This window comes from Ostrea edulis, chromosome 6, assembly GCF_947568905.1.
Source record: "Ostrea edulis chromosome 6, xbOstEdul1.1, whole genome shotgun sequence".
Lineage (NCBI taxonomy): Eukaryota > Metazoa > Mollusca > Bivalvia > Ostreida > Ostreidae > Ostrea > Ostrea edulis.
The window spans coordinates 84,084,593-84,091,665 of NC_079169.1; the positions used below are offsets into that span (position 1 = coordinate 84,084,593).

The 7,073-nt window shown below is 33.2% G+C and overlaps 1 long non-coding RNA gene across 1 annotated transcript; it reads left to right on the forward strand.

Annotated features, from left to right (window-relative positions):
* The first annotated feature begins 2,611 nt into the window (after window positions 1-2,611).
* On the forward strand, window positions 2,612-6,764 carry LOC125675721 (uncharacterized). Its single transcript, XR_008796090.1, has 3 exons — window positions 2,612-2,927; window positions 3,804-3,952; window positions 6,149-6,764. It is a non-coding gene; the product is annotated as an uncharacterized LOC125675721 (long non-coding RNA).
* The last annotated feature ends 309 nt before the right edge of the window (window positions 6,765-7,073 follow it).

The window sequence follows — 7,073 nt, forward strand, 5'->3', positions numbered from 1 at the left end:
GCATGTATGGATCACATGTAATTCATGGTCATAAGCTACTAAGTGTATATAAAATACATGCATTTGGATAAAAGAGAAATCAATATGATTTTTCATTCGCCTGTCATAATCACTTTGATTGGTGTTACCCCCCCCCCCCCATTCTGGCCCAAACACACATTTTGTTTTTATTTCTGTTCTAATATGAAGAAATTAATTCAAATTATGATAACAAATTCTATCATTACAATAATGTAAAATGTGTTTTTCTAACAGATTGTGATTTCTTTTCATAGAAAGATAATTTTTTATAAACATGGAAAAATCTTGGAAAAATAGCCTTTTCACCAGCGGTCATGAATGCCCAGTCTGATTAAAACCACCCCATACCCCTTCTCATTGCACACTAAATCCACCCATTTCTTACACTCGCGCGTCAGGTAAGGAGATAATTCTGGGGGGGGGGGGGGGGGGGGTGTAATCAGACTGATCAATGCCGGACCAGGACGGATTAAAAGATGTCAGCTCTTACTAAACAATTGGGTGTTATTCACTTGGTTTAGATATAATAAAATATAAATATTTTCTTTCATGAAACGACAAATTATGGCATCAAATCGCGGTTAATTAATCGTGAATTTTTCATAACATGACAAAACCGCAATTTTTTTTTTCTTTCTAGTCGGCCTATGTGGCTACATCAACTTACATGTACATGTTTATACTGAATGCATGATCGTTTGGGTCATCCTGCAACAGGAGATCCAGGACATCTTCTTCTGACATCAGGTCGTTTTAAAGATGTAAAATACAAGCGTTCGCTGTGACAATCACAGTGAAGCGGTGTTGTTTTCGTTGAAACGGAAACACGTGTGTTCCCCGTGCACACCTTCAGAAAACCCCGCGGGGCCCACGATCCGGATCACGGAAAAATAAGTGTATATGCTATATGCGAAATTCTTTTTTGTTTTCTTTCTTTGGCAGGGAAAAAATATTACTATTACTATTCTAAACAGATATAGCGTTTATATCTGAATTTAAAGTAGTTTATTTATCTTTTTTAAAAATTTACTTTGCCGATGTAACATTTTCAATAGGTGTTTGTAGGTTGTGTAACTGTTATACCAATACTGGTTTTAAGCTTTTTGAAAAAAAGCAGAGATAACCTGGCTGATTATTTCATACATATATGTATATTGTTGTAGTGTATCAAAAGGTACTGAATTTACTAATACAGGACTATACAAATAGTTTTCACCACTTTATTGTGCGACGCGCGTCGATTGCTTTCAGCGACGACGTTTTGTCGTTAATTTTAAAGAAAACCGCACAGCATGTCCCAATTTTATTTTATCGTAATATAAAAACTACCGAGAATTATAACACGAATAAGGGCCCATCAAAAAGGAAATTTCCTCTACTTTTAGCGACTGTATTTACTTTTCCCTATTTCTATATATAAGTATAGGTAAAATGCCGATCTGTTTAAACATTGAGAAATAAAATCGTAAGAAAACGTACATGTGCAAACAATTGCTATTTTCTTATAACTTTGCAAGGCATTAAAAATAATTTTTATATCTTCTGAAAGCAGGGAATATATGCTTTTCAAAAAATTAAAAAATATTGCATTCATTAGGGAAATAAAAAAAATCATATCGAGGGGGAAAATGACCTTGCGACAAAGCATTGCGTCATATTTAGACGAAGCCATCCTTTGCTTTAAATGCTTTTGTTAATCTTATGGCTTTACTTACTCAATTGATTTTTACATATTTAAAAAATAGAGACAATTTCCAAAAATATGATATATAGATCATATATCTTATGGCCGTAATGGCAAAGATTTAGAGGCACTCCTTTTGCGTAGTCCTGTTTTTACGCGCCATCGGTCAAATTGACCGATACGGTAGAGAAAGGGTTAAGATATTAACGAATAAAGTGCACCGCCACGGCACATGATACGCCCGTCACATATTGTTAACAGTATAGATTGTACCCATTAAAACATTTTTTTTTTATATCACCTTAATTAAATGTCACAGTGACCTTAAAGTAGGATGCGACACACCTTCTACCTAAGATGCATTAGTTGACCAATTTTGGTGATTCTAGGTCTAATAGTTTTCAAGTTATGAGCCGGACAAGTTTTTGCCATATATGGCCATATCTTCTTAATGAAAAGTCACAGTGACCTGGTTTTAATGTGCGACACACCTTCTACCCAAGATGTATCTACCGACAAAGTTTGATGATTCTAGGCCTTGTAGTATTTAAGTTACGGGTCGGACATGAAAAAGCTAACAGACGGACGGACAGACGGATATCTTCTTAATGAAAAGTCACAGTGACCTGGTTTTAATGTGCGACACACCTTCTACCCAAGATGTATCTACCGACAAAGTTTGATGATTCTAGGCCTTGTAGTATTTAAGTTACGGGTCGGACACGAAAAAGCTAACAGACGGACGGACAGACGGATATCTTCTTAATGAAAAGTCACAGTGACCTGGACCCATATTTACTAAAGTTCGTAGACGTAGACGTAAACGTAGGATTTACGTCTGACTTAAGATTAGAGTTACGTACTCGTGAAATGGTATTTACAAAACCTTTCGTAGCCGCAACGTAACTTACGATGTACGATTGCACGTACGCGTGCGCAGTGGCTATTTTCACTTCGAAGCGTAAAAAGTGTGAATTTGCTCATTTACTTTGAATTCCCTGCGCTACCGCCGCATTATAACGAAAAAGAACACAGAACTTTGTGAGAAAGCAACGAATTTCAACGTATACGTATGCCTGCCAACGGCATGTCGATCAACTGTACCGTTATTCAGTGTTGTTTACAAATCCAAATGGAAGGTTCATCAAATTTAACGCATTTGACTTGTGCATGGATCTGCGATGCTGTAGGTGTTCAAAAAGAAGTCGGCATGGACTGACAAGTAAGTTAAGTTGTTTGTGTAGTAATAACCTTAAATGTTTTACCACTGACTACTCGTCACTAGACCCCTAAATAATGTTAAATTGACTTCAAGGGGATTCAGTACATGACACACATGGTAAAATCACAGTCCCTTATTCATTTTGTTCTCAACCTATGTAGCTGCTATAATGCCTGGATCTTAATTTCTAAATAGTGAGCACATATACATATGTGTTAGTTATTTACAATTTGATATGTGCCCACTATTAACACATTAAGACACAAGCTCATTTGTGTACATGGTAACTTCAAACTTTTGACAATACCACAATTGAAATTCAAAATTATTTATCCCATTTTTTTTAATTTTATGACTGGGACAACATCAAAGCAGTATCATATCTACCTGTACACAAGTACGCACATGCTTTCACATCATTTCGCAAAAAGAAAAACAAGAATATTGGTGAAAAATGAATCTAAAATATACATTATATATACAGGCACTAATTCTAAAATGTGTGATTTGTACGTGCCCCTCTATTGCATGAATGCATGGTTATAAAATATGAAAATTATTATTGCTTTAACAATATATACTCTGGGCGAACAGGTAGATAGGGTGAATGGACTCGGTACCAGATGAGAACAGTTACAGTCTCTTTTAGCATCATTTCAATTATTGCTTGTGCACATCCATGTGCAAAACTTTCAGAAAATATTGTGAAACAAAATCGCATTCAAATACAGTTGTACAACTGTGTGAAGTCAGTGTTAATTTATTTAATGTAGAATAACATTGACTATATATTAATTGGAGATATTAGGTGTGATATACATGTAACATGCACTAGATATATATCCAAGTTAGCTGACCTCTGTTATTTTTCAAAAGGTCATAAAGGTGGTCAAGAAATAAATTGCCAACAGACAGCAGCATTCCTTGATTTAGATGCATTTCTCTTCATGTCCTCTCCTGAAAGATTTTCCATGATGCCTCAGGGTTAGGATTGGGATGCAAGATGTACAGTACATATATATGATGTAAGTATATCCACTGTTTGTACACATTTAATCATTTCTGTACTTACAAAGTTTTAAAAAATCTAAAACAAATTATGGTACATGATGTAATGATTTTTGTAATGCATTGATGATTAAATCCTTTATAGGCAAAGATTTAAGAACATAAATTTATGAGTTTTTATGATCAAAGTTTGTCCATTTTGCAAGTTTCGTACCTGTCTGTCTAAGCATATCTTCACCTTTTTGGCAAATAGAAATTTAACCAATCTAAGGACATACACTATGTTTCTTTGAAATTATTTTTTATCTCCTCGATATTAAAAATTCTTGCATGATTTCCAAAATAATAGCTGTAATTTTGTCACCAAAATTTTTAATCAACACTCAATAAAAATTGCTCTATATTATATATTTCTGATCAGTAATAACACATGTATTCATGCAGTTATTTGAAACACCTTTTAATCTCAAAGCAAGCAAATTAATATATGTAATTTTGGTGATTAAATAATTATTATCTTGCAAGCCAATAATTCTTCTTTATATATTTCTTTACACTAAAAGCGGTTATCAAATGTACTTTTATTAGGTCACCTGAGTTTACTCAGTAACCTATTGCAATTAGTTTTCATTCGTCGTGCGTTAACCATTGAACATTTTTAACTTCTTAATAACTACCAGTCCAATTCTTTTCAAATTTGGTATGAAGCATCATTGGGACAAGGGGGACCAATTTTCAAAAATCTTCTTATCAAGAAACACACATATATAAGAAAAACTAAATGCATAGTGATGTAGAGCAGGCAGACCTCTACCAAAATTGTAAATTTCATGATCCCCGAGGTAGGGGTTTTGACCCCAGGGCGGGGCAAATCTTGTTATATAGTATTTATGTGTATAAAACACTTAAATTACATCTTCTTTAATGCTATTGATACTAAATTGAAACTAAATGGATAGAGCAGGTAGTCTTTTACCAAAATTGTAAATTTGATTTCCCCCAGAGTAAGGGTTTTGACCCCAGGGTGGGGCCAAACTTAGTATATAGTATTTATGTGTAAGTTTGCTGATACTGTATAAAATATAAATGCAGAAAAGGATGTACAAAAAATGATGAATTTCACAACCCAGGGTTATGACTTTAAGATGAGTCCAAATTAGTCATATCTTTTGATGTTTTCATGCGAATACACCTATTTAAAGCCTTTCATCAGTGTATGCACTTTGAGGGATGTGAAATTTTAAGAACACATCTTGTTTTATACTGTTGCTGAACATTAGAATATAATTAGCTTAGATATTTAGAACAGGAAATTTTTTCTAGATTTCATAGTCCATGGAAGTAATGATACTTTTCCACTAGTATTCAGGTGATCTATAAGGCCTGTGGGCCTCTTGTTAGGTTTCTGTTGTTTGTTTGTTTTTTTATTTTACTAAAGAAATATTTTTATTAGTCAGTCCTTTGCCATTGGGAGATTTTGAGAGATAAAAATGGTTGCCATCACTTTCACAGCAAATATGCCCCTTTAAATTTATAATGTTGTACTACCATGTATTATATGTCAGCCTGAGTAGCTTAGTGCAAAGGTACCAGGTTCAATACTCAATTTTGCTAAAGATTTTTCTCACCTTCTTTGCTACAGTAAAATCCCATTCATATACCTTACTGCAGTACATATCAGCTGATTTTACATTTTTACTTGCCACAACCAGGAACTATCAAAATATGTTAACTCTAGACTAATTAAACCTGAGAATTTTGTAGAAAGAAAATAGAATGCACGTGAATTGTACCTGAAATATCACAAAAAATTATCTTTTATTTATAAACGTGAATGACCTTAACTGAAACTTACCATTCTTGGTTAAAAAGTATTTTTTTCTGGTTTGGAAAGAAGCCAATTTCATTATAAGGGGAATGGTTAATGAAAAAATACTAAAGTTGACCTTGGAGTCATTTGAAATCTTTTTCTTAATATGGGCTCTTGGGTTATAAATCATTAAAATTAGAAATTGTAGGTGATACTTAATGATATCTTCCCAGATATGGTGTACGGTAGATAAATATAATGTAAATAAAATCAGTATTATCACAATTTTACAGTTTATTTAATTAACAATTATGTTGCATGTATTTTTCAAGCCTTATGAAATTTGATTGCAGTGTAATGACAGTTGTTTATTTAAATCAATGTAATACTATTATTTTTCTAGGTCTATGAGTACATTGCTGTAATGGCCTGAAAAATCTTTTGCGAAACCGAGAAATGCTCATCTTCCATTGTCTTGATTGAGTAAAAGGACAAGCAGAGGAATGATTCAAAAATATATGGCAGGATTGAGAATCTAACCCATGACCCGTAGTGTGGTACTCTACCCATTGATCAATCCATGCTGATGGTCCATCTGCTACATTGATGTCATCTTATATATTTATTTATTCATTTATATCATATGGACATTTAAAAATTGACAGTAAAATAAAAAAAAGTTTGATATTCAGCAAAATAGAATTTTTTACAATACATGTTTAAGAAATTAAGTACATGTACATGCATTGTTATGCATACAATTATGTACATGTAATTATATTTGTTAATAGATAACTTTTTAGATGAATTTTCATGTTGTTATTGATATTGACATGTACATGTATTACTTCCATTTCTAGAATGATTTTAACATCTTGATATTAAAAAGATGACATAATAAATAAATCTTAAATATTTGTCAACAAAGTTGTCTGGTGGGTTAAAATTTGTAAAGAGGAGCATTAGTACATATGTCGGTTTAATGTGAGAAGCCTTCAGAATGAACTTTTATCAGTGAGATTTTTTGTAAATTGGAGGGGGGGGGGGGGATGGGCTTCAACAAAATAATATGTATGTTGAAGGCATCATCCTTGGAGTTTGGTAATATACACTGCAAAGACTTTTACCTAGCTGATCACATATAAAGGTCAATTACAGACAAATCATGAATGGTAGAAAGATTCATATATATGCATTATCAATGAAGGTTTGACTCCTGTAGGATTATAGTTAAAGGAAATGGCACTCTGAAAGATTGAAAGTCTACACATGACTACACTAGTAGGCATCACAATTGTTCTCTGAAACAAATTACACAAAATTGTATT